A 14,683-nucleotide genomic window follows, 5' to 3' on the forward strand; every position below is an offset into this window, starting at 1 on the left:
TATGTTTCTGAGGTTCACACAAACCTGTCTTTGTGGGGACATTTTGTCACAATTTAAAGGGCTTTCTCTTAGGTTAAGTCTGAGGGTTTTAGGGTTAGGCATTATGTCGATGTGGTGTTCTCACTAAGATATAAAAACTGTTCTTGCACGTGTAACTCTATGAGGACCAGAAACAAAACCATGGGGAGTGAGGACATTTTAGCTGGACCTCATGTCTTCAAAGGGTGTTTTTTCAGGGTTAAGATGTGGTTTAAGAGTTAGGACTGGGTTTAGGTTTGGGTTAAAGGTTAGGCATTTAGCATTGATGGTTAAGGTTAGGTATTAGGGTCCTCACTACGACTGCTGCGCAAACACGCGTACATTTGTCCTTATTAGGCTGTGAGGAAAAATGCAGCACTGTAAGCAGATTTTGGAGTTTGGGTGTTTGGGGTGAAGCATCCCTGTGAGTGTGAGGGTGCGTGTGCATGTCTTTGGCCTGGACAGACCTACAGACAAGTGTCAGCGCCCTGAAAGAGGGGAAGTGTGTGTCAAAGGAAAGACAGGGTTCCAGGTGGAGCGACAGATAAGTGTGTTACAGTCAAGAGGATTACACAACAGATCATCAACAGTAACAGAACATGACGCGGCAACATGTCAAATTTGCTTCCTTTTCGGGACTCATTCTTCTTCTTCTTCTTCTTCTTCTTATTATTATTAGTAGTAGTAGTAGTAGTATTAGTATTGTTATTATTTGGCACCACACTGCTATATGTATAGACCTATACATATGTATATATACATATATGTATAAGTATGTGTGTATATACATACATACAGTAGACACATATGTATATGTATATGTACGTGTGTATATAAATATACATACATATATATGTACAGTATGTATATTTATATATACATATATGTATATATATATATATATATATATATACATATATGCTTCCTTTGTGTTCATTCTACATTCATTTAAACATCAACACTACAAGCGTCACTATGAAGATGAAGATGAAAATGTGATTCACTGCAGAAACAACATATGAATATAAACAGACGGTGAGGAGAGTAAAAAGCTTCAGCCTGCAGCTCTGCTGGGGTATGAGAGAACACCTTTAGACCCACAGGCAGATGAAAGAGAGGTCAACCCATCCCAGGTCTGACCAGGGGCTGGAGGGGCCGCCTGCCTGGGTGGCTCTGCCCGTAACCCCGCGGATGAAGGGGTCTGGTTGTGATTTGGTTCAGCAGAGGCTAAGACACGTTGGACTCTTCCTCCGTTTTCTCTCTTGGCCGCCGTGGGTTGTGCAGAGGTGACGGAGAGGTCAGGGGGGCTCCAGTCGACTGAGCCCTGAGGGGGAATCCTGGGGAGGGATAGTAGAGTGGTGGATGGGTGTGGGGTGGTGGTGTCCCTCAGGAGCCTGGCCCGTCCCAAATCAAAACAAACAAACAGAGTGCTTCTCTGATGTAATCTGCTTGAACTAAAGCCCTCCAAACAGACTCCTATACACACACACAACAGAAGCACTGTAACGTTCCATTTACACGTCAAAAAAACTGGAATGAGACTCATTTACATGGATACAATGAAGCTCTTGGGATCGATGTGCTCTGCTTTGACCTGGAGTTTGGCCCTGACTGACTCACTATTACACAACACTTTTACATGACGTAGGGAATATAATTGAATTATTGCGTGAGTCCAAGTAAAACAGCACTTTTAAAGCAGCACAATGCAGGAGTTCCACCTTCAAATCATGTGTTCGATGGTACGTCAACTTACAACCGGGTGAAGGTCCGCTCTGTCTAAGCCTGAGCGGCGCTGGTGTGGATATGGAACTTGATCGTGTGTGTTTTCTTGGAACGTGCAATTCTGTATGCAACCTTGTAGGAAGCTTGCTGTGCTTTGTTGTTTTGTTCCTGCTTTGGGTATTCATGAAGTTTCCTCTTGAATAACTCGTGGTGAGCGGTCTCCAAGTGTCCGTTCAGTTCATTAGGTTTGTTCTGAGACACAACGCGCAGAGAGGTCTTTCTTCATCTCCTACCACATTCACCGTGAGTCCGAGACTGAGCTATGAGATATGATCCAAACCTTGTTGTGGTGTGTCATTAAAATGAGTCCGAGTTACCGCGAGACCAAAACTTCCACCTGCTAAACTTAAGTTAGTCCCGCCCCACAGTTCACGAAAGTGTCCACGAAAAGCTTCAGAAGTTAATCCAAATAAGTCAAATAACACGTTTCTGACAACACTCCCTCAGTCAGGTTCTGATAGTTTTGCCTGACAGAGCCTGTGTTTCAGCTGAAGGACGCAGCAGATACACTTCACCTGACGTCGCTTCTGTCCATGAGAACAAATCAGAGGTTACGTACTGCAGCTTTAACCGTCGGCAGTGTGTGTGTGTGTGTGTGTTTGTGTTTACTGGCGTCCAGTCACGCTCGCGCACACCGGCAGGGAACGTGATGAGGATTATTTTAAGGCCACTGCCTGGGAAAAGCAGCCTGTTTGGCTCTTTGTTTTCTCGCCTCGTGTTTCTGTGTGTGTTGAAGCTCCGCCGTGGGCTTTTTTTAGGCCGCAGACTAAACTTCTCACCGCCCCAAACTGTTACCCAAACACAATGCTAAACAGAATCCCTCTTCCTCAGCGACGCTCTCCCACCAATCCGCCGCGCTGCCTCTCTGTCAGCTGACCCCGGCGGGACAAGATGTGGGCGAGATTAGACCAATCAGGGGTCAGGCCGGGGTTATCACAACCGCTCGGAAAAACGAAAACAGATGGCGAGCGGAGCGCGGCACGTCTCGGCGTCTAGCGTCGGCGCTCGTCTCTTTTCTCGGGCACTCGCGTCCTCCCGCTCCGCTGCACTGGAAGAATGTCAAGACTTAGTTTTGGTTTTGAATTCTGGGTCATGTTTGCTTTAGCAGAATCATGTGAGGATCAGCGAGTCAGCGAGGTGCACGAAGCCACACTCCATGAGATGAACGTGAGAAATCCTCTGTATGTGACATGGGGACAGCAACATAAAGCCCAGATACAGACACAGGGAGCTTTTTTATTGTTTTAATTCCTAAATTTTATATTTTACAAAACATTTTTAATTATCTGAATGTTATCCGAGCGTTTATTATTTTAAATAATGTACATTTTTCTGGTCCGTGATGGACTCGTCGCCACATGTTACTGAAGACAACTCATCAGAAGGTCTTCTCAATCTCAGAGGGGCGTGGCCTCAGTGGCCCGGTAAAGTTTGTCCTTCAGCGTGGCAGAAGGACAAACGTTGGTTAGGCACAGGTTTACCTGACCTCAGGTAGAAACATCACCCTCCATCACTCACGTTGGGTGAAATCAAACCTTCACAAAAAGTGGAATTTTGAAGCAAAAGTTTCCGCCTCGTTGTGTAACAAGGTTGAGGCGGAAAACCTTGTTACAAAGGACAAACTTTACCAGGCCACTGAGGCCACGCCCTCCGAGATACAGAAGACCTTCTGATGAGTTGTCTTCAGTATCATGTGGAGAACATGTCTCGGTAGAATCCTCGTAGCGTCTGGTTCACCATGTCATGAAACATGAAGCGTGGAAATCATCGGAGTCATCAGACATGATGAGGGATTGTAAGTTGCATCGATTTTGATGAAACTGTGTGAGTTTGTTGTCCTTGTTCTAAAGTGAGTCATTGAATCTTTGGACGTCAGCCATGTCAGATTTTCACGAAATCAAGAACAGATCTTTGAGGCCTTTAAGGAAAGTCAGATTCTCACAGATTTCAAATAATAAATCCTTTATTTTCCGACAATCGTGGACGTCTCCAGACACATTGGAGTCTCCCCCATTTAAAATCCTAAGTATTAAACATGTTTGATATTTTATGACTAAACAGCGATTGGGGGGATGTTACATACTTTTGTATTACAACCATAAATGCATACTTTCTTTTGTGTTTCTCTGCCTAAAATATTGCGCACACACACACCAATTCTGAAGTCACGTGAGTTTCTGTGAAATCCCTGGAACCTCCTCCCTGAAGTCGTTTTGATAAAAACGTTTATAACATCAGTGACAAAGTTGTTGTGTCTGTGGTCTCTGGAGGGGAAAAAAAGTCACAATTATGAGTTAAAAAAAGTCATAATTATGAGATAAAAAGTCATAATTATGAGATAAAAAGTCTTAATTATGAGATAAAAAGTCATAATTATGAGATAAAAAGTTGAAAATATGAGATAAAAAAGTCATAATTATGAGATAAGAAATCATAATAATTAGATAAAAAAAGTCTTAATTATGAGTTAAAAAGTTGAACATATGAGCTAAAAAGTCATAATTATGAGATAAAAAAAGTCACAATTATGAGATAAAAAGTCTGAATTATGAGATAAAAAGTCATAATTATGAGATAAAAAAGCCTGAATTTTGAGATAAAAAGTCATAATTATGAGATAAAAAAGTCTTAATTATGAGATAAAAAAGTCTGAATTTTGAGATAAAAAGTCATAATTATGAGATAAAAAAGTCTGAATTTTGAGCTAAAAAGTCATAATTATGAGATAAAAAAGTCTTAATTATGACTCTATTTTTGATAGTAAACATCATGAATTTACCCAAGGATCCATGTCGCGCAGACAACAGCAGCATCATGAAAATCACGTATTCACAATAGTGTTGACGTTAGTGTTGCAGGGTTAAACGCAGACCTGTATTAAAGTGGCCTTTTGCCCTGCACAGCATCACCGTCGTCTGTTAGTCTGCGCTTTCTTTTTTCCCCCCCAACATTTGTCTATTTTTGCATAATTGTTTGCTTGTTTTCCTTATTATCGCTCCATCTGAAATTCAACTCCCCTCTGTGGTAAACATTAGGCCCCTCTCAGACTCTCTCTCTCTCTCTCTCTCTCTGTCTCTCTCTCTCTCCAACTTGCACCTAGACGAGATGTAATTGTGACCAACAGCGCCGTGACAACGAGGACACGAGACTTTCGTCACGACGGAAAAACAAACAAACAACACAGACGAGATAAAATGATTGAAATATGTACAAACGTCTTATCACAGATGGTAATTGTTTCCGTGTGGGAGGGGAGGGGAGGGAGGGGAGGCTGAGGGGAGGGCAGCGATTCATGTGAAGGGAGGGAGGGGAAAGAGGAACTTGAGAATATCCTCCCTCTGCCGTTGGCCTGCGCCTGACTTCAGAGCTAAGCCTCCTCTCAAGAGAAGGTCAACACCAGGTTCAACTTTTCACCTCAGCAGCCCGAGAGAACACACTAAATACCACGGATTACGCCGCGGCGCGCTGCAATATCACGCGGCCTTTTCCCTCAGAGCAGCCACGCACGGCACTTTTCAATTCTACGAAATTCAGTAATGCACTCTTCAATATGAAGTAAATGCCACAGCGCTGCGTCTGTTGCCAGGGTTAGGGGTTATTCAGAGCTTTTTGTTTGCAGTGATGTACAAAACTAACAAAGACAAAACAAACACACATACTCACAACCAGATTCATAACAAGCCCCAAATTAAATTTCAACTCTGAGTAAGAACTGCCAATAAAGTGCAATAAAACAATAGTAATGTATAATTATACTGCATGGTGTTATATTATTATAACACGGATTAACTATCTGGAAATACAAAGATATAGCTTTTAAAATAGATCAAATAGCCACATGACAACTCACTGGCCACTTTATTAGGTACAGAGGACAATGAGAGGAGATATTTGTGGTGTACCTAATAAAGTGGCGACTGCATATATAGGTCATAATGTTTTGCTGTTATAACCTCATGTGAATATGTATATATACAACGTATAAGTGTATATATTTTTATTATTAAGGAGGAATACGAATACATGTATGTATATATTTAACATACTGTACATACAATAATAATATTATAAATAACATAATATAATAAATGAATAATCAGGTACTGCATATATTATATATATGTATTATTAAAAATATGTAAATGTGGGATAAATATAAACAAATGTATACCTACTGAAATTATACATGTTCAGGTACCGACCAAATAATGAATGAATGAATAAATGTGACTCTATGGAGAATGATAAATGTGTATAAACAGTCAGGCAATAATAAAATATACTCATTCTGATACAGTATATATACACATTATATTATACAGGGAGAGTCCCTGTGATACACTGTGTGGGCCACGTACGTTATTATTTTCCTGCCTGTTTGTGAACTAATTCACTGGTTCCAAAGTGTTTTATACTAAGTGACCACCTGAGAAAATATCCAGCGATCCAAGTAACAGCAGGCAGTTTATTCCCTATAATAAGACAATCATCTTCCTCCTCTTCCTCACATACAGTATTATACTTCACACACACGGATAAAGTGACATTAGATTAAGATGGAGCGAGAGATAAAGTGACGCTAATTATCATTATTTTCAGTTTCATTTTCTATGCACATTCCCATCACTTACCGTGATTATATATAACAGCAGAAACCAGCAATTTTCTGATTTTCCTCCAAGTGGTGAATGATGAGGACAAGTGAACTATGAGGACAGGTGAACGATGTGGACAGGTGAGCGATGTGGACTGGTGAACGATGAGCACAGGTGAATGATGAGGATAGGTGAACGATGAGGACAGGTAAACGATGAGCACAGGTGAATGATGAGCACAGGTGAATGATGTGGACAGGTAATGAGGACAGGTGATGAGCACAGGTGAACGATGAGCACAGGTGAACGATGAGGACAGTTGAATGATGAGGACAGGTGAACGATGAGGACAGTTGAACGATGAGGACAGGTGAGTGATGAGGACAGGTGAACGATGAGGACAGGTGAACGATGAGGACAGGTGAGTGATGACAGGTGAACGATGAGGACAGGTTATTAATGAGGACAGGTGAATGATGCTAATTAAGGTCCTTGAAAGAGTGAGAAAGTTAAAGCGTTGGTGACCTTTGACACAGTTCGACTGATACATTATGTGTTTACGTATTTTATTTTGTCAGCACTTTAATTTGTAAATATTTGTGTTCCCTTGTCCTTTTTGCACAACACAAGAGAGAACCTCAACCTTGTTACAAAAGTAACTCAGTAACTTTTACTCATGAGTGCATTTTAAACAAGTGTTGAGTGTGTGTGTGTGTGTGTGTGTGTGGGCTCTGGTCAGGTGTACCTGAACATGGGGCCAGACAGACAGAGAGACAGACAGACAGGTAGGCGGCGGCCCGGCGTCAGTGGCCACACGCCTGTCACGACACACCGCACAGCCGCCACCGAGCCACATACCGCAGCAGCAGCTCCCACACTGCGTGTGCACAATGAACGCTCAGTGCCCGGCATCACGCACCAGCGGCAGCAGCAATGTGAAATATTCACCCAGGAGAGAGAGAGGGAGAGAGAGAGAGAGAGAGAGAGAGAGAGAGAGAGAGCGAGAGAGAGAGAGAGAGAGAGAGAGAGGGTGGAGGAGGAAGAAGAGAAGTTGTAACATGGAAAAAGAAAAGGAAACCAGTCTTGTATAAAGTACCTTAAAGTCATACTAGTCTTTATGGGGATCAGTGGTACAGTGAGTTGTTTTTCAACTGGAAGGTTGTAGGTTCAATTCCTGCCTCTGCTCGTCTAATATGTGTCCTTGAGCAAAGACACTTAAGCCCACGTTGCTGTGTGTGAATGTGTGAAAACTGTATTGTAAAGCAGTTCTGCATAGAAATACAGACCATAATACCAACTCTTCTTATGATTTTATTTGGTTGTAATGAGGAACCAAGAGAGTCAGAGGAAATGTAGTGTAAAGTGGAGTAAAAGTACTAGTTGCTCAAAATGTATTAAAATAAAGTAATGTACAGTTACGTGAATTTTGTACAAAGTTACGTTGTTACCTTGCAACACTGCTTCAAACTAAAGAAAGTAAGTTTATCTTCATTTAACCTGCTCACATTAGTTTAAACTAACATTAACTTGTCCTCAATTGAAGTTTGTTTATTACTTATATACTCCACATATGTATACCCTGAAACTCCACTTATACATACCCTTGAACACCATAAATACATTTTTAAAGTTTGGTAAACTTAATTCAACTTAAGTATTATTTAAAGGCCTTAACCGTTTTGCTTAATTTCTTATATAAGTTCCTTTCTTAGTTTGCTAAATACTTAGTTTTGAATCAACTTAATTCTGTTATTTTTTTTATTAATTATTTATTAAGTTATTAAGTGGAGTCGAAGTAAGTTGTCTTAACATTAATTTGTTTAAGGTGTCCTTAAATTAAGTCTATTTTTATGTTATTTTTATGCCTTTTATTTTAGTGGAATGAAACCAGGTTGTCGTCACATAACTTACTAACATTAGTTTAATTTAACTTAAGTCCTATAAGTGCACATAATTCCTTTAAGTTTTAGTTACTTAATTAATTAAGGTGTTACCAACTTAAGTATTGTTTAAGTACCTTTACCGTTTTCCTTAATTTTGTGATATAGTATAAGTAGTCCTTCATATAACTTGCTCAGATTATATTGAATTAACTTGATTTGTTGTCCTCAATTAAAGAATTGTATTAAAGTCTGTTACACAATTTTAAGTGGCGCATAAGTAAGTTGATTTGTTTAAGGTGTTTCTTACTGAACTCTATGATGTGGTCGTGCAACTTACAAACATCACTTTCATTCAACTTAAGTAAACCCAAAATTAAGTTTTAGTTAGAAACTTAATTTATTATTTATTATTAATTTTTATTGAAACTTTAGTTTTCCTTTAATTTGTGAAATATAAAGTAAGTACAATGTAAAAAAAAAGGAAAAATCTTCACAAACCTTTAATTAACACCTAAATAAATGAAGTTGTGCTATTTTATTTTGAAGTAACTCATTTATTTAGCTGAAGTAAGTTCATTTCTCAAATTGAGTAACTTTGTTAAGTTTGTTCAACATTTTTCCTTTTTTTAAGTGTAACGTGAGCAGGGTTAAGCTTAAATGAACTCTCGTTTATGGACGTTGTTCCAAACTGAAGTCATTTATTCAAAGTTTCTCCACCATTTTTTTTTCTTCAGTGAAACAAACGTGCGTCTCACTTAAAAATGCAATTTCAATTCTGAAATGTGATTGAAACAAATTGTCAAAATGATGTATAATGTGTAATATATGAGACTAAAATCTATATTTAATTAAATGTATAAATGAATTAATACTTATACTTGAATATATTCAAAGATTTGCAGAATTTTCTAAATAGTAATAATAAAAATACTGCATTATTCTCTAATTCCATCACTCGATTGAGATATTGCAGTGTTTTGTTTTTAAATTGACTTTTTTTTTAAGGTAAACACCTCTTCTTAAATAGGTAAAACATGTGAATTTGCACAATAATATCAAACTAATCCCTCTGTCCTTTATGTGAACTGGAGAAGATTAAAGGATTCTTTCAACTGAAGGGATTTTGACTTTAAAGACAGATGTTTCACAGCTCTCTGCTGCCCTCTGGTGGAGCAGGAGTAGACCTGCAGTACAGCTCACTGCACATTCTGAGCCATCCAATTCAAATGTTAATGTTTTCATACACAAACGTAATACAACATGAAGTGAAATCTGTCCAAACACTCATACAGCTCAACTAAACATATTTGGGGATAACAAGGTGAATAAATAACGGTAAAAATGTTTTAAATGTTTTAGTTGTCTCGTCTTTGCAGGGGTCGGACCTTTTTCTGGTCGCACTGCTCCTTTAAACTGCCTTTAAAGTTTCATTTGACTTGATGTTTGAAATGTGTGTGTAGATCTGGAGGATGAACACCTGTGGTCCCATTGAAATACAGCGGCAGGGTTTGTGCTGTCACTAAATACACCAGACTCTTCTGTTAAATATTGAGATTTTAGTCATTTTCCTGGTAATTGTTGGAGATTAACTCACGTTTTTAGGATTGTCAAGTCTTTTTAACTGATCTACAGTTCAGACCAATCTGTGGCCGGCAGTCTGGCGACATCACGCATAGTATCGCCTCAGCTCGCTTGGAACCTCTCCAGAGCAGGTACTTAAAAAAAGGACCAGGTACCAGGTACTGTGCTAGTGGAAACGCTACTTAACTGTGCCGTGCCGAGGCGGGTCGAGTCGAGTCGAGTCGAGTTGAGTAAAGTCGATTAACTTACAACGATCATGCCCCAAACTTTGTCAAATTACCCGGAGGCTTTATTTATTAAAGTGTAACTAAGCCCGTTCTTCTAAAGCTTAACTCCACCCCAACTCCTGATTCTGAGAAAAAGCCAAGAACTGGGCTGAGTGAGGGAGTCCACCATCAAGAAGACACATCAGCATGTTCTGTAACCAGGGGGTTACATGGACTGGGGGGTGGCTGGGGAACTTTCACCGACACCCTGAGTCGCCCGCGCACATCTGGTGTTAATCAGCAAGTCTCACACAAACACACACACACTGCTGCAAAGGTCGCCCTCAAGAAAATCCCTCTCAACTCCTGAACTTCCGACATGACCGGGGTCAACACACTTGCCCTGGATCTATTAGTGCAAACGCCACAGCCATGTAATAACATGACACACACACGTTTGCACACCTATTCTTGTGAGGACACTGCATGCATAACTTTTGGCAATTTCTTTGTTGTTGTTGACATTATAATCCTGCCATGGGTTTTTTTCCCCCCACGAAGAAAAGCAATGTAACATCACAGCCAGCAGGTGGCACTGTGCCCCTTGACGTCCACATGTGAAGTTTTGTGCACTTCCTCTAACCTGTCATTGCCTAAGTAACCCATATCGTTACTTACAGAAGCGCATTGAAATCATTTGGGGGGGGAAACTCACTATTTTTAGTATTTTACTTTCTGAATTATCAAATAGGTACTTGAGAAACCCAGCTCAAAGTAAAACTTGATTAAACTTAACAAGCCGCCCATGTTGTTACCATTAAATTGAGCTCTCAATAAAGGAATGAATGTGTTTATTGATTCAAATGCTCTCTAAACTAAAAAAAAACAACAAAAAACGTTAATTAAATCACTGAAAAATTACCCCGAAAACCATTACATTACTTGTCATTTAGCAGACACTTTTATCCAAAGCAACTTACAAGGGAATTGAGTACAACCTGCCAGGGGTGGAGTTGAACTTGCGACCATGATGTCTTTTGCACTCAGGGTCCCGGTCTTAACCACTGAGCTACCCCACCCCAAAATGACTCTGAAAAACAGATAAAAGAAATTACAGACAATTTTTTTAAGTGAATGCAATGCGCTTCCGTATATGGTTTTAGTAACACATTTTAAATGCAATTTAAAAGTGGTTACCATGCCTAACCACAAGAGGGCGCACCAGCCCTTTACCCACTGTCAAGTGTATGTCCTCTCTCTGACACCCTATTAATGTGTGAGCTGAATGAATATCAGTAAGAAATACAACTTCTAAACCCCATGATTTATCACCTCAAAGCACTGTCTAAGAAGTCGTTCACTTATTAGGAACGAGTCTTGCGTTTTATGTTGGATGAGAGGAGCCGTTTCACCGTGTGAGCCCTCTGAGAGAACTCCGGGTAAGCACGGCTGCTACATGCCGAGAGGCTAACATTGTCATGTAGTTATTGTTGTTGTTGTGTGAACTGCCTTTCATTGAGACACTTTTCTTAAACTAGTCGGCGCTGCATCATAAATGTTTCCTAATGTTTGGACCCACCGCGGTCCTCTCTGAATCATTGTGAACCGTGTAAAGCCACTACCGAAAAGATCGCTAGCTAAGTTAGCACGATGCTAACGCTAATCGCGAGTGGCGCTACTGCTAAGATAGCTCAGATATTCATGATTGGCTAAGTAAGCTAACCTGCCACTAATGGAGTTATTTATATACATATATATGTATATATATATGTTTATAGACATACACATATATATACATATATGTATGTATATATGTGTATATATATATATATATATATATATATATACATACATACATAAGATGCATATTTGTGTTGATCCAATGCCAGGTTGTGATAGTTATTGTTCTTTGATAACTGTGATGTACATTATGTGTTGTATTGCACTGAAGCCCAAGGTTAAAATATAAAGAGTGCTTTGTGAAGGTTTATAAATGCATTCATTCAAGATTCTTTATTATTATGCAAGCATAACAAAATTTCCTCCCGAGACTCTCAGCACACATTGAAATATCATAAATAAAATAAAAGCACTTGTAGAACAATAAAAAGTAGAACAAAAAAAAATGATGTTCAAATAACTTGATGATGGACAACTATCATGGTTAAAATGCCAGGGCTCTCAAGTTTTGAAATCGAGGGGTGGCGGTGGCGGGGTTATAATTTTGTGTCGTAGCCGTTGGTGGCAGATTTTTCAGGATATAAAATCTAAAAATTACAACTTAAAGTAGCCTCCTAACTAAAATAGACTATGCAACAAGGAAACTGTATTTACTGCAACTGCATTGAAATCTGTTGTTTCAAAAAGAAAAGAAACCTCAATAAAAAACAACAGATGATGGAAATACGACTACACTAGTGTAAGGACAGGACATGATAACAGAATAAGCCCCCCACCCCCACCCCCCAATATATGCTTCAAGTTATTTCATTTCAAATGTTAAGAGGTTATAATGTCCATCTTTTTATTTATTGTAGCTCAAGTCTCACGCTCAATGCGAGACTTGATTCAATCCTGTATATCCAGCATCTAGATATGTGTGTATGTATGTGTATGTATACATATATACACTTCTTAACTTCTAATAGAGAAGAATGGATACTTAATTTAATTTTTTTTATGAAAGAGCGCTTTATTTTAATCGTATTTTCTATCTTTCACATACTGTAATAATTACTTTTGTGTGACAAACTTTGTGTTGAATATACTTCCAAACCTAGGAAGAGTGTATGTGTCAGTGGTGTTTTTCTTCGTCAGGCTACATCCACATAAAGGATTATTCTAATGTGACATAAAAACAAGCTACTTTTATTTTATTGGAACCCAGCAGTTATACGGGTGTACCTAATAAAGTGACCATTGAGTGTAGATTTAAACATTCAGGACATCATGATGGGGTTTGCGTTTTATCGATTTCCTGACCTTGTGACTAACAGATGACAGTTGACTGACCGTCGTAAGTGCAAAGAGCAACCAGCCTTTGTTTGTTCACAAGGTTCACAGTTTGTTTGTAAGTGAAATCTGTTTTTTTAATCACACCTACATGTTTGTAAAGACAGGCACATTTATTTGTAGAAACATACAGGAGAGTTTGTCTGCTTTCTGCTGAAAGTAGTCGACTGTTTATTGAAATGAAAGCAGACTGTTGAGTAAGAGTGGGAGCGGGATAGAACCAGTGGTGGGAGCGCAAAATAAATACACTTACGTAATATTTGAGAATGAATGGACAAAGTTAGAAGTCCAATCTTTTGCCAACATCTTGTTTGTGCAACTTTGTACATACTTCTGTTCTCCGGGACTATAGTGCACCAAAACATCATCTTTTCATCTAAAGAAATATTAAAATAAAATATAAGCGTGATTTACACGAGACGACATAGGGAACAGTGGCCTGTGGTATCATGTAAGCATGATATTAATGTTGTGTATTAATTGATTTATTGATTTTTATTTATCGGCTATCGACAAACACACCAGGATCTGCCAATATATATAACACTATATAACAATATATATATTAATATAACACAAAGTTTATGCGTTATATTAACGTCATTACTGTGAACTTTGCACTTTGCACTGTTACTCACTTCTGCCCAGTCGTACTGCTCTTTACTGCTCTTTCTGTAGTGCTCTTTTTCATCTTTAAAAACATTTATATACTGTGTATATATACGTTTACTGTTCACTTTAGAAAATTTTGTATGCTTGTTATGCGCCAATGACACCAGAACAAATTCCTTGTATGTGCAAATCGTACTTGGCAATAAAGCTCTTCTGATTCTGATTCTGATTCTGATATACTGTAACTAATGACTACACCAGTCGGCTACCTCCTTGACTTCTATGCTGGTGCCCTCTACAACTATTTTTACATTTATGTTTCGATCAATGGAGATGATCTATATCAGGGTATTAGACTTTTTGCTGAGTGCTTGGGTCGATGTATATGTGTGTGTGTGTATATATATACATATATATGTATAATGTATACATTCATTCCACACAGAATGATATATTTCAAGTGTTTATTGCTTTTAATTTTGATGATTATAACTGACAACTAATGAAAACTCCAAATTCAGTATCTCAGAAAATTAGAATATTGTGAAAAGGTTCAATATTGAAGACACCTGGTGCCACACTCTAATCAGCTAATCAGTGTTGGTTCCCCTTTTCTTTGAGTGGATGCTACAATAGTTGTGGAGGGTGCTAACATAGAAGTCAAGAAGGCAGCAGTTTATTAAAGGGGACATATTATGCAAAATCAACTTTTTAATCATTTTAATACTTATATTATTTATATACTTATATTTGGCGACTGGAGGCCCTACCAGTCGCCAAAGTGCGGAAAAGTATAGGTGATAAAACACGTGATGTTGAATTCCCTGCGCATTATGACGACAGCGTGCACATTTCACCGCAAATGTTACCACCCCACCAGTAAGTTTAATTTGAGAGCTCCACCTTAGCTCCACCTTGTCCTTATAAAATGCGAGAGTGCAGGCAAGGGAGGAAGAGTGGTATTATGGGGAGGGGCAAGTGTGCTGTTTGT

Source organism: Solea senegalensis, linkage group LG4, assembly GCF_019176455.1.
Source record: "Solea senegalensis isolate Sse05_10M linkage group LG4, IFAPA_SoseM_1, whole genome shotgun sequence".
Lineage (NCBI taxonomy): Eukaryota > Metazoa > Chordata > Actinopteri > Pleuronectiformes > Soleidae > Solea > Solea senegalensis.